General features: G+C 49.6%; 5 non-coding genes across 5 annotated transcripts; all 5 read right to left on the reverse strand.

Moving 5' to 3' along the window:
- Window positions 1-14,523: 14,523 nt before the first annotated feature.
- Window positions 14,524-14,597, reverse strand: Trnat-agu (transfer RNA threonine (anticodon AGU)). Its single transcript has one exon. It is a non-coding gene; the product is annotated as a tRNA-Thr (tRNA).
- A 1,397-nt stretch (window positions 14,598-15,994) lies between these two features.
- On the reverse strand, window positions 15,995-16,068 carry Trnat-agu (transfer RNA threonine (anticodon AGU)). The gene has a single exon. It is a non-coding gene; the product is annotated as a tRNA-Thr (tRNA).
- A 1,397-nt stretch (window positions 16,069-17,465) lies between these two features.
- On the reverse strand, window positions 17,466-17,539 carry Trnat-agu (transfer RNA threonine (anticodon AGU)). Its single transcript has one exon. It is a non-coding gene; the product is annotated as a tRNA-Thr (tRNA).
- A 2,868-nt stretch (window positions 17,540-20,407) lies between these two features.
- Window positions 20,408-20,481, reverse strand: Trnat-agu (transfer RNA threonine (anticodon AGU)). The gene has a single exon. It is a non-coding gene; the product is annotated as a tRNA-Thr (tRNA).
- Window positions 20,482-24,816: 4,335 nt separating this feature from the next.
- Trnat-agu (transfer RNA threonine (anticodon AGU)) lies at window positions 24,817-24,890 on the reverse strand. Its single transcript has one exon. It is a non-coding gene; the product is annotated as a tRNA-Thr (tRNA).
- Window positions 24,891-25,747: the final 857 nt, after the last annotated feature.

Here is a 25,747-nt window from a genome sequence, read left to right on the forward strand (position 1 = left end):
CTACTCTCTATGTATCAGTGAGGGTGTCTTTCAGGTTTCGTGCATTCTGTATCGAATCGTAGTTGGCCACAATGAAAGTGGCACGCATAACGTCGAAAATAGAGTTCAGACACCGCTCTGAGTAAGACGAACGTGTTGTCCACTTCTAGAGTTCAATGACGTTAAGCCGTGATACCTAAGACAGATCTGCACTCGATGACACCACGATAACAGCCGGTCCCCACACTTACATCTTGCTCTCCTTATGACAGTATACATCATATCAGTCTGTGACGCTGGTTTTGCAACTTCTTGCGTGCGTTTATGTTCGCCCCGACCAACACTTACCATGCACTGACCACAAAACATGGAGGAGCCGGGGCTTGAACCCGAGACCGTCCACACGCTAAGCGAACGATCTGCCAACTGAGCTACAGCTACACACACGACCAAGCCTGGCTATTCTCCATTCTTTGCGACTCTGATGTGCACGGACACGATGGTTGGTTGGTTTGTAGCGGCGAAGGTACCAGAATACAAAGGCGCGGACACGTTCATATACACAAGAGTTCCAAGCAGTTTCGATGCTCTGGTATTACGAATGCAAATTCCGTCTGTTTTGAACGTCTTAAATTGAAAGGGCGGTCACAAATTGGTCCATTTCACTCCTTGTCCACAACCACACAGCACCTGAGGTAACAAGCACATCTCGAGCCCCATTGTGCTCTTCATTGTTCATGCAAACTCAGTGCCTCGCTCTTTGCTACTGTGTAAAACTCTTGTCGTCCAACTGCAAAACACTGGGACACAACAAGTTTCCGCGTCCCCATTGCACTGATCGTACTACGAAACGCTCCCCAAACTTGGCAATCACCCATGCAGATGACTTTTCCGACTTTACACGACGCTCACGCTAGTGACAGCCTTATTTATAGTTCGACGTCGCGCCAAAGCGAATGAGCACATTTCGCCTACGGCTTAGGCCGCTCTTCTAGTGTGGCTGCTCTGTGTCTGCAGGCAGCGAGGGGCTGCAAGCTTCCTGTGTTCGCACCTATATCACCTGTGCTTCCTTGTCAGAGACAGACTATAGCAAAACATACAACTCACTCCATGAATTGATTGCTACGGCATCTGTTATCAGCAGTCACAACCAGCAACACCAGTAGCAGCCGACTGCACGCAAAGAATGGCAACGTGCAGTGGGATTTACGTGAAATCGGCGCAATTGTGGATGCTAATCGTTCGCTTGTATCTGCCTACACACCTCTGCCGATTGGGAATTATTCCACTTGCATGGCAAGGTGCGCATGTAGGTGTGTTAAAAATTCTGGAGGCGCTGGGTATCGATCCCAGTACCTCTCACACACTAAGCGAGCGCTCTACCATCTGAGCTACGCCCACCCTCCCGATAACTAGTAGTGATACATACAGTCATATCAACGTCACAGACCCTTGCACTCCCATTATTCCGCAGACAAACACTACTCTCTATGTATCAGTGAGGGTGTCTTTCAGGTTTCGTGCATTCTGTATCGAATCGTAGTTGGCCACAATGAAAGTGGCACGCATAACGTCGAAAATAGAGTTCAGACACCGCTCTGAGGAAGACGAACGTGTTGTCCACCTCTAGACTTCAATGACGTTAAGCCGTGATACCTAAGACAGATCTGCACTCGATGACACCACGATAACAGCCGGTCCCCACACTTACATCTTGCTCTCCTTATGACAGTATACATCATATCAGTCTGTGACGCTGGTTTTGCAACTTCTTGCGTGCGTTTATGTTCGCCCCGACCAACACTGACCATGCACTGACCACAAAACATGGAGGAGCCGGGGCTTGAACCCGAGACCGTCCACACGCTAAGCGAACGATCTGCCAACTGAGCTACAGCTACACACACGACCAAGCCTGGCTATTCTCCATTCTTTGCGACTCTGATGTGCACGGACACGATGGTTGGTTGGTTTGTAGCGGCGAAGGTACCAGAATACAAAGGCGCGGACACGTTCATATACACAAGAGTTCCAAGCAGTTTCGATGCTCTGGTATTACGAATGCAAATTCCGTCTGTTTTGAACGTCTTAAATTGAAAGGGCGGTCACAAATTGGTCCATTTCACTCCTTGTCCACAACCACACAGCACCTGAGGTAACAAGCACATCTCGAGCCCCATTGTGCTCTCCATTGTTCATGCCAACTCAGTGCCTCGCTCTTTGCTACTGTGTAAAACTCTTGTCGTCCAACTGCAAAACACTGGGACACAACAAGTTTCCGCGTCCCCATTGCACTGATCGTACTACGAAACGCTCCCCAAACTTGGCAATCACCCATGCAGATGACTTTTCCGACTTTACACGACGCTCACGCTAGTGACAGCCTTATTTATATTTCGACGTCGCGCCAAAGCGAATGAGCACATTTCGCCTACGGCTTAGGCCGCTCTTCTAGTGTGGCTGCTCTGTGTCTGCAGGCAGCGAGGGGCTGCAAGCTTCCTGTGTTCGCACCTATATCACCTGTGCTTCCTTGTCAGAGACAGACTATCGCAAAACATACAACTCACTCCATGAATTGATTGCTACGGCATCTGTTATCAGCAGTCACAACCAGCCACACCAGTAGCAGCCGACTGCACGCAAAGAATGGCAACGTGCAGTGGGATTTACGTGAAATCGGCGCAATTGTGGATGCTAATCGTTCGCTTGTTCTGCCTACACACCTCTGCCGGTTGGGAATTATTCCACTTGCATGGCAAGGTGCGCATGTAGGTGTGTTAAAAATTCTGGAGGCGCTGGGTATCGATCCCAGTACCTCTCACACACTAAGCGAGCGCTCTACCATCTGAGCTACGCCCACCCGCCCGATAACTAGTAGCGCTACATACAGTCATATCAACGTCACAGACCCTTGCACTCCCATTATTCCGCAGACAAACACTACTCTCTATGTATCAGTGAGGGTGTCTTTCAGGTTTCGTGCATTCTGTATCGAATCGTAGTTGGCCACAATGAAAGTGGCACGCATAACGTCGAAAATAGAGTTCAGACACCGCTCTGAGTAAGACTAACGTGTTGTCCACCTCTAGACTTCAATGACGTTAAGCCGTGATACCTAAGACAGATCTGCACTCGATGACACCACGATAACAGCCGGTCCCCACACTTACATCTTGCTCTCCTTATGACAGTATACATCATATCAGTCTGTGACGCTGGTTTTGCAACTTCTTGCGTGCGTTTATGTTCGCCCCGACCAACACTTACCATGCACTGACCACAAAACATGGAGGAGCCGGGGCTTGAACCCGAGACTGTCCACACGCTAAGCGAACGATCTGCCAACTGAGCTACAGCTACACACACGACCAAGCCTGGCTATTCTCCATTCTTTGCGACTCTGATGTGCACGGACACGATGGTTGGTTGGTTTGTAGCGGCGAAGGTACCAGAATACAAAGGCGCGGACACGTTCATATACACAAGAGTTCCAAGCAGTTTCGATGCTCTGGTATTACGAATGCAAATTCCGTCTGTTTTGAACGTCTTAAATTGAAAGGGCGGTCACAAATTGGTCCATTTCACTCCTTGTCCACAACCACACAGCACCTGAGGTATCAAGCACATCTCGAGCCCCATTGTGCTCTCCATTGTTCATTCAAACTCAGTGCCTCGCTCTTTGCTACTGTGTAAAACTCTTGTCGTCCAACTGCAAAACACTGGGACACAACAAGTTTCCGCGTCCCCATTGCACTGATCGTACTACGAAACGCTCCCCAAACTTGGCAATCACCCATGCAGATGACTTTTCCGACTTTACACGACGCTCACGCAACGCTCACGCTAGTGACAGCCTTATTTATAGTTCGACGTCGCGCCAAAGCGAATGAGCACATTTCGCCTACTGCTTAGGCCGCTCTTCAAGTGTGGCTGCTCTGTGTCTGCAGGCAGCGAGGGGCTGCAAGCTTCCTGTGTTCGCACCTATATCACCTGTGCTTCCTTGTCAGAGACAGACTATAGCAAAACATACAACTCACTCCATGAATTGATTGCTACGGCATCTGTTATCAGCAGTCACAACCAGCAACACCAGTAGCAGCCGACTGCACGCAAAGAATGGCAACGTGCAGTGGGATTTACGTGAAATCGGCGCAATTGTGGATGCTAATCGTTCGCTTGTATCTGCCTACACACCTCTGCCGGTTGGGAATTATTCCACTTGCATGGCAAGGTGCGCATGTAGGTGTGTTAAAAATTCTGGAGGCGCTGGGTATCGATCCCAGTACCTCTCACACACTAAGCGAGCGCTCTACCATCTGAGCTACGCCCACCCACCCGATAACTAGTAGTGCTACATACAGTCATATCAACGTCACAGACCCTTGCACTCCCATTATTCCGCAGACAAACACTACTCTCTATGTATCAGTGAGGGTGTCTTTCAGGTTTCGTGCATTCTGTATCGAATCGTAGTTGGCCACAATGAAAGTGGCACGCATAACGTCGAAAATAGAGTTCAGACACCGCTCTGAGTAAGACGAACGTGTTGTCCACCTCTAGACTTCAATGACGTTAAGCCGTGATACCTAAGACAGATCTGCACTCGATGACACCACGATAACAGCCGGTCCCCACACTTACATCTTGCTCTCCTTATGACAGTATACATCATATCAGTCTGTGACGCTGGTTTTGCAACTTCTTGCGTGCGTTTATGTTCGCCCCGACCAACACTTACAATGCACTGACCACAAAACATGGAGGAGCCGGGGCTTGAACCCGAGACTGTCCACACGCTAAGCGAACGATCTGCCAACTGAGCTACAGCTACACACACGACCAAGCCTGGCTATTCTCCATTCTTTGCGACTCTGATGTGCACGGACACGATGGTTGGTTGGTTTGTAGCGGCGAAGGTACCAGAATACAAAGGCGCGGACACGTTCATATACACAAGAGTTCCAAGCAGTTTCGATGCTCTGGTATTACGAATGCAAATTCCGTCTGTTTTGAACGTCTTAAATTGAAAGGGCGGTCACAAATTGGTCCATTTCACTCCTTGTCCACAACCACACAGCACCTGAGGTATCAAGCACATCTCGAGCCCCATTGTGCTCTCCATTGTTCATTCAAACTCAGTGCCTCGCTCTTTGCTACTGTGTAAAACTCTTGTCGTCCAACTGCAAAACACTGGGACACAACAAGTTTCCGCGTCCCCATTGCACTGATCGTACTACGAAACGCTCCCCAAACTTGGCAATCACCCATGCAGATGACTTTTCCGACTTTACACGACGCTCACGCAACGCTCACGCTAGTGACAGCCTTATTTATAGTTCGACGTCGCGCCAAAGCGAATGAGCACATTTCGCCTACTGCTTAGGCCGCTCTTCAAGTGTGGCTGCTCTGTGTCTGCAGGCAGCGAGGGGCTGCAAGCTTCCTGTGTTCGCACCTATATCACCTGTGCTTCCTTGTCAGAGACAGACTATAGCAAAACATACAACTCACTCCATGAATTGATTGCTACGGCATCTGTTATCAGCAGTCACAACCAGCAACACCAGTAGCAGCCGACTGCACGCAAAGAATGGCAACGTGCAGTGGGATTTACGTGAAATCGGCGCAATTGTGGATGCTAATCGTTCGCTTGTATCTGCCTACACACCTCTGCCGGTTGGGAATTATTCCACTTGCATGGCAAGGTGCGCATGTAGGTGTGTTAAAAATTCTGGAGGCGCTGGGTATCGATCCCAGTACCTCTCACACACTAAGCGAGCGCTCTACCATCTGAGCTACGCCCACCCCCCCGATAACTAGTAGTGCTACATACAGTCATATCAACGTCACAGACCCTTGCACTCCCATTATTCCGCAGACAAACACTACTCTCTATGTATCAGTGAGGGTGTCTTTCAGGTTTCGTGCATTCTGTATCGAATCGTAGTTGGCCACAATGAAAGTGGCACGCATAACGTCGAAAATAGAGTTCAGACACCGCTCTGAGTAAGACGAACGTGTTGTCCACCTCTAGACTTCAATGACGTTAAGCCGTGATACCTAAGACAGATCTGCACTCGATGACACCACGATAACAGCCGGTCCCCACACTTACATCTTGCTCTCCTTATGACAGTATACATCATATCAGTCTGTGACGCTGGTTTTGCAACTTCTTGCGTGCGTTTATGTTCGCCCCGACCAACACTGACCATAAAACATGGAGCAGCCGGGGCTTGAACCCGAGACCGTCCACACGCTAAGCGAACGATCTGCCAACTGAGCTACAGCTACACACACGACCAAGCCTGGCTATTCTCCATTCTTTGCGACTCTGATGTGCACGGACACGATGGTTGGTTGGTTTGTAGCGGCGAAGGTACCAGAATACAAAGGCGCGGACACGTTCATATACACAAGAGTTCCAAGCAGTTTCGATGCTCTGGTATTACGAATGCAAATTCCGTCTGTTTTGAACGTCTTAAATTGCAAGGGCGGTCACAAATTGGTCCATTTCACTCCTTGTCCACAACCACACAGCACCTGAGGTAACAAGCACATCTCGAGCCCCATTGTGCTCTCCATTGTTCATGCCAACTCAGTGCCTCGCTCTTTGCTACTGTGTAAAACTCTTGTCGTCCAACTGCAAAACACTGGGACACAACAAGTTTCCGCGTCCCCATTGCACTGATCGTACTACGAAACGCTCCCCAAACTTGGCAATCACCCATGCAGATGACTTTTCCGACTTTACACGACGCTCACGCAACGCTCACGCTAGTGACAGCCTTATTTATAGTTCGACGTCGCGCCAAAGCGAATGAGCACATTTTGCCTACGGCTTAGGCCGCTCTTCAAGTGTGGCTGCTCTGTGTCTGCAGGCAGCGAGGGGCTGCAAGCTTCCTGTGTTCGCACCTATATCACCTGTGCTTCCTTGTCAGAGACAGACTATAGCAAAACATACAACTCACTCCATGAATTGATTGCTACGGCATCTGTTATCAGCAGTCACAACCAGCAACACCAGTAGCAGCCGACTGCACGCAAAGAATGGCAACGTGCAGTGGGATTTACGTGAAATCGGCGCAATTGTGGATGCTAATCGTTCGCTTGTATCTGCCTACACACCTCTGCCGGTTGGGAATTATTCCACTTGCATGGCAAGGTGCGCATGTAGGTGTGTTAAAAATTCTGGAGGCGCTGGGTATCGATCCCAGTACCTCTCACACACTAAGCGAGCGCTCTACCATCTGAGCTACGCCCACCCCCCCGATAACTAGTAGTGCTACATACAGTCATATCAACGTCACAGACCCTTGCACTCCCATTATTCCGCAGACAAACACTACTCTCTATGTATCAGTGAGGGTGTCTTTCAGGTTTCGTGCATTCTGTATCGAATCGTAGTTGGCCACAATGAAAGTGGCACGCATAACGTCGAAAATAGAGTTCAGACACCGCTCTGAGTAAGACGAACGTGTTGTCCACCTCTAGACTTCAATGACGTTAAGCCGTGATACCTAAGACAGATCTGCACTCGATGACACCACGATAACAGCCGGTCCCCACACTTACATCTTGCTCTCCTTATGACAGTATACATCATATCAGTCTGTGACGCTGGTTTTGCAACTTCTTGCGTGCGTTTATGTTCGCCCCGACCAACACTGACCATGCACTGACCACAAAACATGGAGCAGCTGGGGCTTGAACCCGAGACCGTCCACACGCTAAGCGAACGATCTGCCAACTGAGCTACAGCTACACACACGACCAAGCCTGGCTATTCTCCATTCTTTGCGACTCTGATGTGCACGGACACGATGGTTGGTTGGTTTGTAGCGGCGAAGGTACCAGAATACAAAGGCGCGGACACGTTCATATACACAAGAGTTCCAAGCAGTTTCGATGCTCTGGTATTACGAATGCAAATTCCGTCTGTTTTGAACGTCTTAAATTGCAAGGGCGGTCACAAATTGGTCCATTTCACTCCTTGTCCACAACCACACAGCACCTGAGGTAACAAGCACATCTCGAGCCCCATTGTGCTCTCCATTGTTCATGCCAACTCAGTGCCTCGCTCTTTGCTACTGTGTAAAACTCTTGTCGTCCAACTGCAAAACACTGGGACACAACAAGTTTCCGCGTCCCCATTGCACTGATCGTACTACGAAACGCTCCCCAAACTTGGCAATCACCCATGCAGATGACTTTTCCGACTTTACACGACGCTCACGCAACGCTCACGCTAGTGACAGCCTTATTTATAGTTCGACGTCGCGCCAAAGCGAATGAGCACATTTCGCCTACGGCTTAGGCCGCTCTTCAAGTGTGGCTGCTCTGTGTCTGCAGGCAGCGAGGGGCTGCAAGCTTCCTGTGTTCGCACCTATATCACCTGTGCTTCCTTGTCAGAGACAGACTATAGCAAAACATACAACTCACTCCATGAATTGATTGCTACGGCATCTGTTATCAGCAGTCACAACCAGCAACACCAGTAGCAGCCGACTGCACGCAAAGAATGGCAACGTGCAGTGGGATTTACGTGAAATCGGCGCAATTGTGGATGCTAATCGTTCGCTTGTATCTGCCTACACACCTCTGCCGGTTGGGAATTATTCCACTTGCATGGCAAGGTGCGCATGTAGGTGTGTTAAAAACTCTGGAGGCGCTGGGTATCGATCGCAGTATCTCACACACACTAAGCGAGCGCTCTACCATCTGAGCTACGCCCACCCCCCCGATAACTAGTAGTGCTACATACAGTCATATCAACGTCACAGACCCTTGCACTCCCATTATTCCGCAGACAAACACTACTCTCTATGTATCAGTGAGGGTGTCTTTCAGGTTTCGTGCATTCTGTATCGAATCGTAGTTGGCCACAATGAAAGTGGCACGCATAACGTCGAAAATAGAGTTCAGACACCGCTCTGAGTAAGACGAACGTGTTGTCCACCTCTAGACTTCAATGACGTTAAGCCGTGATACCTAAGACAGATCTGCACTCGATGACACCACGATAACAGCCGGTCCCCACACTTACATCTTGCTCTCCTTATGACAGTATACATCATATCAGTCTGTGACGCTGGTTTTGCAACTTCTTGCGTGCGTTTATGTTCGCCCCGACCAACACTTACCATGCACTGACCACAAAACATGGAGGAGCCGGGGCTTGAACCCGAGACCGTCCACACGCTAAGCGAACGATCTGCCAACAGAGCTACAGCTACACACACGACCAAGCCTGGCTATTCTCCATTCTTTGCGACTCTGATGTGCACGGACACGATGGTTGGTTGGTTTGTAGCGGCGAAGGTACCAGAATACAAAGGCGCGGACACGTTCATATACACAAGAGTTCCAAGCAGTTTCGATGCTCTGGTATTACGAATGCAAATTCCGTCTGTTTTGAACGTCTTAAATTGCAAGGGCGGTCACAAATTGGTCCATTTCACTCCTTGTCCACAACCACACAGCACCTGAGGTAACAAGCACATCTCGAGCCCCATTGTGCTCTCCATTGTTCATGCCAACTCAGTGCCTCGCTCTTTGCTACTGTGTAAAACTCTTGTCGTCCAACTGCAAAACACTGGGACACAACAAGTTTCCGCGTCCCCATTGCACTGATCGTACTACGAAACGCTCCCCAAACTTGGCAATCACCCATGCAGATGACTTTTCCGACTTTACACGACGCTCACGCAACGCTCACGCTAGTGACAGCCTTATTTATAGTTCGACGTCGCGCCAAAGCGAATGAGCACATTTCGCCTACGGCTTAGGCCGCTCTTCTAGTGTGGCTGCTCTGTGTCTGCAGGCAGCGAGGGGCTGCAAGCTTCCTGTGTTCGCACCTATATCACCTGTGCTTCCTTGTCAGAGACAGACTATAGCAAAACATACAACTCACTCCATGAATTGATTGCTACGGCATCTGTTATCAGCAGTCACAACCAGCAACACCAGTAGCAGCCGACTGCACGCAAAGAATGGCAACGTGCAGTGGGATTTACGTGAAATCGGCGCAATTGTGGATGCTAATCGTTCGCTTGTATCTGCCTACACACCTCTGCCGGTTGGGAATTATTCCACTTGCATGGCAAGGTGCGCATGTAGGTGTGTTAAAAATTCTGGAGGCGCTGGGTATCGATCCCAGTACCTCTCACACACTAAGCGAGCGCTCTACCATCTGAGCTACGCCCACCCCCCCGATAACTAGTAGTGCTACATACAGTCATATCAACGTCACAGACCCTTGCACTCCCATTATTCCGCAGACAAACACTACTCTCTATGTATCAGTGAGGGTGTCTTTCAGGTTTCGTGCATTCTGTATCGAATCGTAGTTGGCCACAATGAAAGTGGCACGCATAACGTCGAAAATAGAGTTCAGACACCGCTCTGAGTAAGACGAACGTGTTGTCCACCTCTAGACTTCAATGACGTTAAGCCGTGATACCTAAGACAGATCTGCACTCGATGACACCACGATAACAGCCGGTCCCCACACTTACATCTTGCTCTCCTTATGACAGTATACATCATATCAGTCTGTGACGCTGGTTTTGCAACTTCTTGCGTGCGTTTATGTTCGCCCCGACCAACACTGACCATGCACTGACCACAAAACATGGAGCAGCCGGGGCTTGAACCCGAGACCGTCCACACGCTAAGCGAACGATCTGCCAACTGAGCTACAGCTACACACACGACCAAGCCTGGCTATTCTCCATTCTTTGCGACTCTGATGTGCACGGACACGATGGTTGGTTGGTTTGTAGCGGCGAAGGTACCAGAATACAAAGGCGCGGACACGTTCATATACACAAGAGTTCCAAGCAGTTTCGATGCTCTGGTATTACGAATGCAAATTCCGTCTGTTTTGAACGTCTTAAATTGCAAGGGCGGTCACAAATTGGTCCATTTCACTCCTTGTCCACAACCACACAGCACCTGAGGTAACAAGCACATCTCGAGCCCCATTGTGCTCTCCATTGTTCATGCCAACTCAGTGCCTCGCTCTTTGCTACTGTGTAAAACTCTTGTCGTCCAACTGCAAAACACTGGGACACAACAAGTTTCCGCGTCCCCATTGCACTGATCGTACTACGAAACGCTCCCCAAACTTGGCAATCACCCATGCAGATGACTTTTCCGACTTTACACGACGCTCACGCAACGCTCACGCTAGTGACAGCCTTATTTATAGTTCGACGTCGCGCCACAGCGAATGAGCACATTTCGCCTACGGCTTAGGCCGCTCTTCAAGTGTGGCTGCTCTGTGTCTGCAGGCAGCGAGGGGCTGCAAGCTTCCTGTGTTCGCACTTATATCACCTGTGCTTCCTTGTCAGAGACAGACTATAGCAAAACATACAACTCACTCCATGAATTGATTGCTACGGCATCTGTTATCAGCAGTCACAACCAGCAACACCAGTAGCAGCCGACTGCACGCAAAGAATGGCAACGTGCAGTGGGATTTACGTGAAATCGGCGCAATTGTGGATGCTAATCGTTCGCTTGTATCTGCCTACACACCTCTGCCGGTTGGGAATTATTCCACTTGCATGGCAAGGTGCGCATGTAGGTGTGTTAAAAATTCTGGAGGCGCTGGGTATCGATCCCAGTACCTCTCACACACTAAGCGAGCGCTCTACCATCTGAGCTACGCCCACCCCCCCGATAACTAGTAGTGCTACATACAGTCATATCAACGTCACAGACCCTTGCACTCCCATTATTCCGCAGACAAACACTACTCTCTATGTATCAGTGAGGGTGTCTTTCAGGTTTCGTGCATTCTGTATCGAATCGTAGTTGGCCACAATGAAAGTGGCACGCATAACGTCGAAAATAGAGTTCAGACACCGCTCTGAGTAAGACGAACGTGTTGTCCACCTCTAGACTTCAATGACGTTAAGCCGTGATACCTAAGACAGATCTGCACTCGATGACACCACGATAACAGCCGGTCCCCACACTTACATCTTGCTCTCCTTATGACAGTATACATCATATCAGTCGGTGACGCTGGTTTTGCAACTTCTTGCGTGCGTTTATGTTCGCCCCGACCAACACTTACCATGCACTGACCACAAAACATGGAGGAGCCGGGGCTTGAACCCGAGACCGTCCACACGCTAAGCGAACGATCTGCCAACAGAGCTACAGCTACACACACGACCAAGCCTGGCTATTCTCCATTCTTTGCGACTCTGATGTGCACGGACACGATGGTTGGTTGGTTTGTAGCGGCGAAGGTACCAGAATACAAAGGCGCGGACACGTTCATATACACAAGAGTTCCAAGCAGTTTCGATGCTCTGGTATTACGAATGCAAATTCCGTCTGTTTTGAACGTCTTAAATTGCAAGGGCGGTCACAAATTGGTCCATTTCACTCCTTGTCCACAACCACACAGCACCTGAGGTAACAAGCACATCTCGAGCCCCATTGTGCTCTCCATTGTTCATGCCAACTCAGTGCCTCGCTCTTTGCTACTGTGTAAAACTCTTGTCGTCCAACTGCAAAACACTGGGACACAACAAGTTTCCGCGTCCCCATTGCACTAATCGTACTACGAAACGCTCCCCAAACTTGGCAATCACCCATGCAGATGACTTTTCCGACTTTACACGACGCTCACGCAACGCTCACGCTAGTGACAGCCTTATTTATAGTTCGACGTCGCGCCAAAGCGAATGAGCACATTTCGCCTACGGCTTAGGCCGCTCTTCTAGTGTGGCTGCTCTGTGTCTGCAGGCAGCGAGGGGCTGCAAGCATCCTGTGTTCGCACCTATATCACCTGTGCTTCCTTGTCAGAGACAGACTATAGCAAAACATACAACTCACTCCATGAATTGATTGCTACGGCATCTGTTATCAGCAGTCACAACCAGCAACACCAGTAGCAGCCGACTGCACGCAAAGAATGGCAACGTGCAGTGGGATTTACGTGAAATCGGCGCAATTGTGGATGCTAATCGTTCGCTTGTATCTGCCTACACACCTCTGCCGGTTGGGAATTATTCCACTTGCATGGCAAGGTGCGCATGTAGGTGTGTTAAAAATTCTGGAGGCGCTGGGTATCGATCCCAGTACCTCTCACACACTAAGCGAGCGCTCTACCATCTGAGCTACGCCCACCCCCCCGATAACTAGTAGTGCTACATACAGTCATATCAACGTCACAGACCCTTGCACTCCCATTATTCCGCAGACAAACACTACTCTCTATGTATCAGTGAGGGTGTCTTTCAGGTTTCGTGCATTCTGTATCGAATCGTAGTTGGCCACAATGAAAGTGGCACGCATAACGTCGAAAATAGAGTTCAGACACCGCTCTGAGTAAGACGAACGTGTTGTCCACCTCTAGACTTCAATGACGTTAAGCCGTGATACCTAAGACAGATCTGCACTCGATGACACCACGATAACAGCCGGTCCCCACACTTACATCTTGCTCTCCTTATGACAGTATACATCATATCAGTCTGTGACGCTGGTTTTGCAACTTCTTGCGTGCGTTTATGTTCGCCCCGACCAACACTTACCATGCACTGACCACAAAACATGGAGGAGCCGGGGCTTGAACCCGAGACCGTCCACACGCTAAGCGAACGATCTGCCAACAGAGCTACAGCTACACACACGACCAAGCCTGGCTATTCTCCATTCTTTGCGACTCTGATGTGCACGGACACGATGGTTGGTTGGTTTGTAGCGGCGAAGGTACCAGAATACAAAGGCGCGGACACGTTCATATACACAAGAGTTCCAAGCAGTTTCGATTCTCTGGTATTACGAATGCAAATTCCGTCTGTTTTGAACGTCTTAAATTGCAAGGGCGGTCACAAATTGGTCCATTTCACTCCTTGTCCACAACCACACAGCACCTGAGGTAACAAGCACATCTCGAGCCCCATTGTGCTCTCCATTGTTCATGCCAACTCAGTGCCTCGCTCTTTGCTACTGTGTAAAACTCTTGTCGTCCAACTGCAAAACACTGGGACACAACAAGTTTCCGCGTCCCCATTGCACTGATCGTACTACGAAACGCTCCCCAAACTTGGCAATCACCCATGCAGATGACTTTTCCGACTTTACACGACGCTCACGCAACGCTCACGCTAGTGACAGCCTTATTTATAGTTCGACGTCGCGCCAAAGCGAATGAGCACATTTCGCCTACGGCTTAGGCCGCTCTTCTAGTGTGGCTGCTCTGTGTCTGCAGGCAGCGAGGGGCTGCAAGCATCCTGTGTTCGCACCTATATCACCTGTGCTTCCTTGTCAGAGACAGACTATAGCAAAACATACAACTCACTCCATGAATTGATTGCTACGGCATCTGTTATCAGCAGTCACAACCAGCAACACCAGTAGCAGCCGACTGCACGCAAAGAATGGCAACGTGCAGTGGGATTTACGTGAAATCGGCGCAATTGTGGATGCTAATCGTTCGCTTGTATCTGCCTACACACCTCTGCCGGTTGGGAATTATTCCACTTGCATGGCAAGGTGCGCATGTAGTTGTGTTAAAAATTCTGGAGGCGCTGGGTATCGATCCCAGTACCTCTCGCACACTAAGCGAGCGCTCTACCATCTGAGCTACGCCCACCCCCCCGATAACTAGTAGTGCTACATACAGTCATATCAACGTCACAGACCCTTGCACTCCCATTATTCCGCAGACAAACACTACTCTCTATGTATCAGTGAGGGTGTCTTTCAGGTTTCGTGCATTCTGTATCGAATCGTAGTTGGCCACAATGAAAGTGGCACGCATAACGTCGAAAATAGAGTTCAGACACCGCTCTGAGTAAGACGAACGTGTTGTCCACCTCTAGACTTCAATGACGTTAAGCCGTGATACCTAAGACAGATCTGCACTCGATGACACCACGATAACAGCCGGTCCCCACACTTACATCTTGCTCTCCTTATGACAGTATACATCATATCAGTCTGTGACGCTGGTTTTGCAACTTCTTGCGTGCGTTTATGTTCGCCCCGACCAACACATACCATGCACTGACCACAAAACATGGAGGAGCCAGGGCTTGAACCCGAGACCGTCCACACGCTAAGCGAACGATCTGCCAACTGAGCTACAGCTGCACACACGACCAAGCCTGGCTATTCTCCATTCTTTGCGACTCTGATGTGCACGGACACGATGGTTGGTTGGTTTGTAGCGGCGAAGGTACCAGAATACAAAGGCGCGGACACGTTCATATACACAAGAGTTCCAAGTAGTTTCGATGCTCTGGTATTACGAATGCAAATTCCGTCTGTTTTGAACGTCTTAAATTGAAAGGGCGGTCACAAATTGGTCCATTTCACTCCTTGTCCACAACCACACAGCACCTGAGGTAACAAGCACATCTCGAGCCCCATTGTGCTCTCCATTGTTCATGCCAACTCAGTGCCTCGCTCTTTGCTACTGTGCAAAACTCTTGTCGTCCAACTGCAAAACACTGGGACACAACAAGTTTCCGCGTCCCCATTGCACTGATCGTACTACGAAACGCTCCCCAAACTTGGCAATCACCCATGCAGATGACTTTTCCGACTTTACACGACGCTCACGCAACGCTCACGCTAGTGACAGCCTTATTTATAGTTCGACGTCGCGCCAAAGCGAATGAGCACATTTCGCCTACGGCTTAGGCCGCTCTTCTAGTGTGGCTGCTCTGTGTCTGCAGGCAGCGAGGGGCTGCAAGCATCCTGTGTTCGCACCTATATCACCTGTGCTTCCTTGTCAGAGACAGACTATAGCAAAACATACAACTCACTCCATGAATTGATTGCTACGGCATCTGTTATCAGCAGTCACAACCAGCAACACCAGTAGCAGCCGACTGCACGCAAAGAATGGCAACGTGCAGTGGGATTTACGTGAAATCGGCGCAATTGTGGATGCTAATCGTTCGCTTGTATCTGCCTACACACCTCTGCCGGTTGGGAATTATTCCACTTGCATGGCAAGGTGCGCATGTAGTTGTGTTAAAAATTCTGGAGGCGCTGGGTATCGATCCCAGTACCTCTCGCACACTAAGCGAGCGCTCTACCATCTGAGCTACGCCCACCCCCCCGATAACTTGTAGTGCTACATACAGTCATATCAACGTCACAGACCCTTGCACTCCCATTATTCCGCAGACAAACACTACTCTCTATGTATCAGTGAGGGTGTCTTTCAGGTTTCGTGCATTCTGTATCGAATCGTAGTTGGCCACAATGAAAGTGGCACGCATAACGTCGAAAATAGAGTTCAGACACCGCTCTGAGTAAGACGAACGTGTTGTCCACCTCTAGACTTCAATGACGTTAAGCCGTGATACCTAAGACAGATCTGCACTCGATGACACCACGATAACAGCCGGTCCCCACACTTACATCTTGCTCTCCTTATGACAGTATACATCATATCAGTCTGTGACGCTGGTTTTGCAACTTCTTGCGTGCGTTTATGTTCGCCCCGACCAACACATACCATGCACTGACCACAAAACATGGAGGAGCCAGGGCTTGAACCCGAGACCGTCCACACGCTAAGCGAACGATCTGCCAACTGAGCTACAGCTGCACACACGACCAAGCCTGGCTATTCTCCATTCTTTGCGACTCTGATGTGCACGGACACGATGGTTGGTTGGTTTGTAGCGGCGAAGGTACCAGAATACAAAGGCGCGGACACGTTCATATACACAAGAGTTCCAAGTAGTTTCGATGCTCTGGTATTACGAATGCAAATTCCGTCTGTTTTGAACGTCTTAAATTGAAAGGGCGGTCACAAATTGGTCCATTTCACTCCTTGTCCACAACCACACAGCACCTGAGGTAACAAGCACATCTCGAGCCCCATTGTGCTCTCCATTGTTCATGCCAACTCAGTGCCTCGCTCTTTGCTACTGTGCAAAACTCTTGTCGTCCAACTGCAAAACACTGGGACACAACAAGTTTCCGCGTCCCCATTGCACTGATCGTACTACGAAACGCTCCCCAAACTTGGCAATCACCCATGCAGATGACTTTTCCGACTTTACACGACGCTCACGCAACGCTCACGCTAGTGACAGCCTTATTTATAGTTCGACGTCGCGCCAAAGCGAATGAGCACATTTCGCCTACGGCTTAGGCCGCTCTTCTAGTGTGGCTGCTCTGTGTCTGCAGGCAGCGAGGGGCTGCAAGCTTCCTGTGTTCGCACCTATATCACCTGTGCTTCCTTGTCAGAGACAGACTATAGCAAAACATACAACTCACTCCATGAATTGATTGCTACGGCATCTGTTATCAGCAGTCACAACCAGCAACACCAGTAGCAGCCGACTGCACGCAAAGAATGGCAACGTGCAGTGGGATTTACGTGAAATCGGCGCAATTGTGGATGCTAATCGTTCGCTTGTATCTGCCTACACACCTCTGCCGGTTGGGAATTATTCCACTTGCATGGCAAGGTGCGCATGTAGTTGTGTTAAAAATTCTGGAGGCGCTGGGTATCGATCCCAGTACCTCTCGCACACTAAGCGAGCGCTCTACCATCTGAGCTACGCCCACCCCCCCGATAACTTGTAGTGCTACATACAGTCATATCAACGTCACAGACCCTTGCACTCCCATTATTCCGCAGACAAACACTACTCTCTATGTATCAGTGAGGGTGTCTTTCAGGTTTCGTGCATTCTGTATCGAATCGTAGTTGGCCACAATGAAAGTGGCACGCATAACGTCGAAAATAGAGTTCAGACACCGCTCTGAGTAAGACGAACGTGTTGTCCACCTCTAGACTTCAATGACGTTAAGCCGTGATACCTAAGACAGATCTGCACTCGATGACACCACGATAACAGCCGGTCCCCACACTTACATCTTGCTCTCCTTATGACAGTATACATCATATCAGTCTGTGACGCTGGTTTTGCAACTTCTTGCGTGCGTTTATGTTCGCCCCGACCAACACATACCATGCACTGACCACAAAACATGGAGGAGCCAGGGCTTGAACCCGAGACCGTCCACACGCTAAGCGAACGATCTGCCAACTGAGCTACAGCTGCACACACGACCAAGCCTGGCTATTCTCCATTCTTTGCGACTCTGATGTGCACGGACACGATGGTTGGTTGGTTTGTAGCGGCGAAGGTACCAGAATACAAAGGCGCGGACACGTTCATATACACAAGAGTTCCAAGTAGTTTCGATGCTCTGGTATTACGAATGCAAATTCCGTCTGTTTTGAACGTCTTAAATTGAAAGGGCGGTCACAAATTGGTCCATTTCACTCCTTGTCCACAACCACACAGCACCTGAGGTAACAAGCACATCTCGAGCCCCATTGTGCTCTCCATTGTTCATGCCAACTCAGTGCCTCGCTCTTTGCTACTGTGCAAAACTCTTGTCGTCCAACTGCAAAACACTGGGACACAACAAGTTTCCGCGTCCCCATTGCACTGATCGTACTACGAAACGCTCCCCAAACTTGGCAATCACCCATGCAGATGACTTTTCCGACTTTACACGACGCTCACGCAACGCTCACGCTAGTGACAGCCTTATTTATAGTTCGACGTCGCGCCAAAGCGAATGAGCACATTTCGCCTACGGCTTAGGCCGCTCTTCTAGTGTGGCTGCTCTGTGTCTGCAGGCAGCGAGGGGCTGCAAGCTTCCTGTGTTCGCACCTATATCACCTGTGCTTCCTTGTCAGAGACAGACTATAGCAAAACATACAACTCACTCCATGAATTGATTGCTACGGCATCTGTTATCAGCAGTCACAACCAACAACACCAGTAGCAGCCGACTGCACGCAAAGAATGGCAACGTGCAGTGGGATTTACGTGAAATCGGCGCAATTGTGGATGCTAATCGTTCGCTTGTATCTGCCTACACACCTCTGCCGGTTGGGAATTATTCCACTTGCATGGCAAGGTGCGCATGTAGGTGTGTTAAAAATTCTGGAGGCGCTGGGTATCGATCCCAGTACCTCTCACACACTAAGCGAGCGCTCTACCATCTGAGCTACGCCCACCCCCCCGATAACTAGTAGTGCTACATACAGTCATATCAACGTCACAGACCCTTGCACTCCCATTATTCCGCAGACAAACACTACTCTCTATGTATCAGTGAGGGTGTCTTTCAGGTTTCGTGCATTCTGTATCGAATCGTAGTTGGCCACAATGAAAGTGGCACGCATAACGTCGAAAATAGAGTTCAGACACCGCTCTGAGTAAGACGAACGTGTTGTCCACCTCTAGACTTCAATGACGTTAAGCCGTGATACCTAAGACAGATCTGCACTCGATGACACCACGATAACAGCCGGTCCCCACACTTACATCTTGCTCTCCTTATGACAGTATACATCATATCAGTCTGTGACGCTGGTTTTGCAACTTCTTGCGTGCGTTTATGTTCGCCCCGACCAACACTTACCATGCACTGACCACAAAACATGGAGGAGCCGGGGCTTGAACCCGAGACCGTCCACACGCTAAGCGAACGATCTGCCAACAGAGCTACAGCTACACACACGACCAAGCCTGGCTATTCTCCATTCTTTGCGACTCTGATGTGCACGGACACGATGGTTGGTTGGTTTGTAGCGGCGAAGGTACCAGAATACAAAGGCGCGGACACGTTCATATACACAAGAGTTCCAAGCAGTTTCGATGCTCTGGTATTACGAATGCAAATTCCGTCTGTTTTGAACGTCTTAAATTGCAAGGGCGGTCACAAATTGGTCCATTTCACTCCTTGTCCACAACCACACAGCACCTGAGGTAACAAGCACATCTCGAGCCCCATTGTGCTCTCCATTGTTCATGCCAACTCAGTGCCTCGCTCTTTGCTACTGTGTAAAACTCTTGTCGTCCAACTGCAAAACACTGGGACACAACAAGTTTCCGCGTCCCCATTGCACTGATCGTACTACGAAACGCTCCCCAAACTTGGCAATCACCCATGCAGATGACTTTTCCGACTTTACACGACGCTCACGCAACGCTCACGCTAGTGACAGCCTTATTTATAGTTCGACGTCGCGCCAAAGCGAATGAGCACATTTCGCCTACGGCTTAGGCCGCTCTTCTAGTGTGGCTGCTCTGTGTCTGCAGGCAGCGAGGGGCTGCAAGCATCCTGTGTTCGCACCTATATCACCTGTGCTTCCTTGTCAGAGACAGACTATCGCAAAACATACAACTCACTCCATGAATTGATTGCTACGGCATCTGTTATCAGCAGTCACAACCAGCAACACCAGTAGCAGCCGACTGCACGCAAAGAATGGCAACGTGCAGTGGGATTTACGTGAAATCGGCGCAATTGTGGATGCTAATCGTTCGCTTGTATCTGCCTACACACCTCTGCCGGTTGGGAATTATTCCACTTGCATGGCAAGGTGCGCATGTAGGTGTGTTAAAAATTCTGGAGGCGCTGGGTATCGATCCCAGTACCTCTCGCACACTAAGCGAGCGCTCTACCATCTGAGCTACGCCCACCCCCCCCCCGATAACTAGTAGTGCTACATACAGTCATATCAACGTCACAGACCCTTGCACTCCCATTATTCCGCAGACAAACACTACTCTCTATGTATCAGTGAGGTTGTCTTTCAGGTTTCGTGCATTCTGTATCGAATCGTAGTTGGCCACAATGAAAGTGGCACGCATAACGTCGAAAATAGAGTTCAGACACCGCTCTGAGTAAGACGAACGTGTTGTCCACCTCTAGACTTCAATGACGTTAAGCCGTGATACCTAAGACAGATCTGCACTCGATGACACCACGATAACAGCCGGTCCCCACACTTACATCTTGCTCTCCTTATGACAGTATACATCATATCAGTCTGTGACGCTGGTTTTGCAACTTCTTGCGTGCGTTTATGTTCGCCCCGACCAACACTTACCATGCACTGACCACAAAACATGGAGGAGCCGGGGCTTGAACCCGAGACCGTCCACACGCTAAGCGAACGATCTGCCAACAGAGCTACAGCTACACACACGACCAAGCCTGGCTATTCTCCATTCTTTGCGACTCTGATGTGCACGGACACGATGGTTGGTTGGTTTGTAGCGGCGAAGGTACCAGAATACAAAGGCGCGGACACGTTCATATACACAAGAGTTCCAAGCAGTTTCGATGCTCTGGTATTACGAATGCAAATTCCGTCTGTTTTGAACGTCTTAAATTGCAAGGGCGGTCACAAATTGGTCCATTTCACTCCTTGTCCACAACCACACAGCACCTGAGGTAACAAGCACATCTCGAGCCCCATTGTGCTCTCCATTGTTCATGCCAACTCAGTGCCTCGCTCTTTGCTACTGTGTAAAACTCTTGTCGTCCAACTGCAAAACACTGGGACACAACAAGTTTCCGCGTCCCCATTGCACTGATCGTACTACGAAACGCTCCCCAAACTTGGCAATCACCCATGCAGATGACTTTTCCGACTTTACACGACGCTCACGCAACGCTCACGCTAGTGACAGCCTTATTTATAGTTCGACGTCGCGCCAAAGCGAATGAGCACATTTCGCCTACGGCTTAGGCCGCTCTTCTAGTGTGGCTGCTCTGTGTCTGCAGGCAGCGAGGGGCTGCAAGCATCCTGTGTTCGCACCTATATCACCTGTGCTTCCTTGTCAGAGACAGACTATAGCAAAACATACAACTCACTCCATGAATTGATTGCTACGGCATCTGTTATCAGCAGTCACAACCAGCAACACCAGTAGCAGCCGACTGCACGCAAAGAATGGCAACGTGCAGTGGGATTTACGTGAAATCGGCGCAATTGTGGATGCTAATCGTTCGCTTGTATCTGCCTACACACCTCTGCCGGTTGGGAATTATTCCACTTGCATGGCAAGGTGCGCATGTAGGTGTGTTAAAAATTCTGGAGGCGCTGGGTATCGATCCCAGTATCTCTCGCACACTAAGCGAGCGCTCTACCATCTGAGCTACGCCCACCCCCCCCGATAACTAGTAGTGCTACATACAGTCATATCAACGTCACAGACCCTTGCACTCCCATTATTCCGCAGACAAACACTACTCTCTATGTATCAGTGAGGGTGTCTTTCAGGTTTCGTGCATTCTGTATCGAATCGTAGTTGGCCACAATGAAAGTGGCACGCATAACGTCGAAAATAGAGTTCAGACACCGCTCTGAGTAAGACGAACGTGTTGTCCACCTCAATGACGTTAAGCCGTGATACCTAAGACAGATCTGCACTCGATGACACCACGATAACAGCCGGTCCCCACACTTACATCTTGCTCTCCTTATGACAGTATACATCATATCAGTCTGTGACGCTGGTTTTGCAACTTCTTGCGTGCGTTTATGTTCGCCCCGACCAACACTTACCATGCACTGACCACAAAACATGGAGGAGCCGGGGCTTGAACCCGAGACCGTCCACACGCTAAGCGAACGATCTGCCAACAGAGCTACAGCTACACACACGACCAAGCCTGGCTATTCTCCATTCTTTGCGACTCTGATGTGCACGGACACGATGGTTGGTTGGTTTGTAGCGGCGAAGGTACCAGAATACAAAGGCGCGGACACGTTCATATACACAAGAGTTCCAAGCAGTTTCGATGCTCTGGTATTACGAATGCAAATTCCGTCTGTTTTGAACGTCTTAAATTGCAAGGGCGGTCACAAATTGGTCCATTTCACTCCTTGTCCACAACCACACAGCACCTGAGGTAACAAGCACATCTCGAGCCCCATTGTGCTCTCCATTGTTCATGCCAACTCAGTGCCTCGCTCTTTGCTACTGTGCAAAACTCTTGTCGTCCAACTGCAAAACACTGGGACACAACAAGTTTCCGCGTCCCCATTGCACTGATCGTACTACGAAACGCTCCCCAAACTTGGCAATCACCCATGCAGATGACTTTTCCGACTTTACACGACGCTCACGCAACGCTCACGCTAGTGACAGCCTTATTTATAGTTCGACGTCGCGCCAAAGCGAATGAGCACATTTCGCCTACGGCTTAGGCCGCTCTTCTAGTGTGGCTGCTCTGTGTCTGCAGGCAGCGAGGGGCTGCAAGCTTCCTGTGTTCGCACCTATATCACCTGTGCTTCCTTGTCAGAGACAGACTATAGCAAAACATACAACTCACTCCATGAATTGATTGCTACGGCATCTGTTATCAGCAGTCACAACCAGCAACACCAGTAGCAGCCGACTGCACGCAAAGAATGGCAACGTGCAGTGGGATTTACGTGAAATCGGCGCAATTGTGGATGCTAATCGTTCGCTTGTATCTGCCTACACACCTCTGCCGGTTGGGAATTATTCCACTTGCATGGCAAGGTGCGCATGTAGGTGTGTTAAAAATTCTGGAGGCGCTGGGTATCGATCCCAGTACCTCTCACACACTAAGCGAGCGCTCTACCATCTGAGCTACGCCCACCCCCCCGATAACTAGTAGTGCTACATACAGTCATATCAACGTCACAGACCCTTGCACTCCCATTATTCCGCAGACAAACACTACTCTCTATGTATCAGTGAGGGTGTCTTTCAGGTTTCGTGCATTCTGTATCGAATCGTAGTTGGCCACAATGAAAGTGGCACGCATAACGTCGAAAATAGAGTTCAGACACCGCTCTGAGTAAGACGAACGTGTTGTCCACCTCTAGACTTCAATGACGTTAAGCCGTGATACCTAAGACAGATCTGCACTCGATGACACCACGATAACAGCCGGTCCCCACACTTACATCTTGCTCTCCTTATGACAGTATACATCATATCAGTCTGTGACGCTGGTTTTGCAACTTCTTGCGTGCGTTTATGTTCGCCCCGACCAACACTTACCATGCACTGACCACAAAACATGGAGGAGCCGGGGCTTGAACCCGAGACCGTCCACACGCTAAGCGAACGATCTGCCAACAGAGCTACAGCTACACACACGACCAAGCCTGGCTATTCTCCATTCTTTGCGACTCTGATGTGCACGGACACGATGGTTGGTTGGTTTGTAGCGGCGAAGGTACCAGAATACAAAGGCGCGGACACGTTCATATACACAAGAGTTCCAAGCAGTTTCGATGCTCTGGTATTACGAATGCAAATTCCGTCTGTTTTGAACGTCTTAAATTGCAAGGGCGGTCACAAATTGGTCCATTTCACTCCTTGTCCACAACCACACAGCACCTGAGGTAACAAGCACATCTCGAGCCCCATTGTGCTCTCCATTGTTCATGCCAACTCAGTGCCTCGCTCTTTGCTACTGTGTAAAACTCTTGTCGTCCAACTGCAAAACACTGGGACACAACAAGTTTCCGCGTCCCCATTGCACTGATCGTACTACGAAACGCTCCCCAAACTTGGCAATCACCCATGCAGATGACTTTTCCGACTTTACACGACGCTCACGCAACGCTCACGCTAGTGACAGCCTTATTTATAGTTCGACGTCGCGCCAAAGCGAATGAGCACATTTCGCCTACGGCTTAGGCCGCTCTTCTAGTGTGGCTGCTCTGTGTCTGCAGGCAGCGAGGGGCTGCAAGCATCCTGTGTTCGCACCTATATCACCTGTGCTTCCTTGTCAGAGACAGACTATCGCAAAACATACAACTCACTCCATGAATTGATTGCTACGGCATCTGTTATCAGCAGTCACAACCAGCAACACCAGTAGCAGCCGACTGCACGCAAAGAATGGCAACGTGCAGTGGGATTTACGTGAAATCGGCGCAATTGTGGATGCTAATCGTTCGCTTGTATCTGCCTACACACCTCTGCCGGTTGGGAATTATTCCACTTGCATGGCAAGGTGCGCATGTAGGTGTGTTAAAAATTCTGGAGGCGCTGGGTATCGATCCCAGTACCTCTCGCACACTAAGCGAGCGCTCTACCATCTGAGCTACGCCCACCCCCCCGATAACTAGCAGTGCTACATACAGTCATATCAACGTCACAGACCCTTGTACTCCCATTATTCCGCAGACAAACACTACTCTCTATGTATCAGTAAAGGTGTCTTTCAGGTTTCGTGCATTCTGTATCGAATCGTAGTTGGCCACAATGAAAGTGGCACGCATAACGTCGAAAATAGAGTTCAGACACCGCTCTGAGTAAGACGAACGTGTTGTCCTCCTCTAGACTTCAATGACGTTAAGCCGTGATACCTAAGACAGATCTGCACTCGATGACACCACGATAACAGCCGGTCCCCACACTTACATCTTGCTCTCCTTATGACAGTATACATCATATCAGTCTGTGACGCTGGTTTTGCAACTTCTTGCGTGCGTTTATGTTCGCCCCGACCAACACTTACCATGCACTGACCACAAAACATGGAGGAGCCGGGGCTTGAACCCGAGACCGTCCACACGCTAAGCGAACGATCTGCCAACAGAGCTACAGCTACACACACGACCAAGCCTGGCTATTCTCCATTCTTTGCGACTCTGATGTGCACGGACACGATGGTTGGTTGGTTTGTAGCGGCGAAGGTACCAGAATACAAAGGCGCGGACACGTTCATATACACAAGAGTTCCAAGCAGTTTCGATGCTCTGGTATTACGAATGCAAATTCCGTCTGTTTTGAACGTCTTAAATTGCAAGGGCGGTCACAAATTGGTCCATTTCACTCCTTGTCCACAACCACACAGCACCTGAGGTAACAAGCACATCTCGAGCCCCATTGTGCTCTCCATTGTTCATGCCAACTCAGTGCCTCGCTCTTTGCTACTGTGTAAAACTCTTGTCGTCCAACTGCAAAAC

Source organism: Schistocerca gregaria, unplaced genomic scaffold (genome assembly GCF_023897955.1).
Source record: "Schistocerca gregaria isolate iqSchGreg1 unplaced genomic scaffold, iqSchGreg1.2 ptg000180l, whole genome shotgun sequence".
Lineage (NCBI taxonomy): Eukaryota > Metazoa > Arthropoda > Insecta > Orthoptera > Acrididae > Schistocerca > Schistocerca gregaria.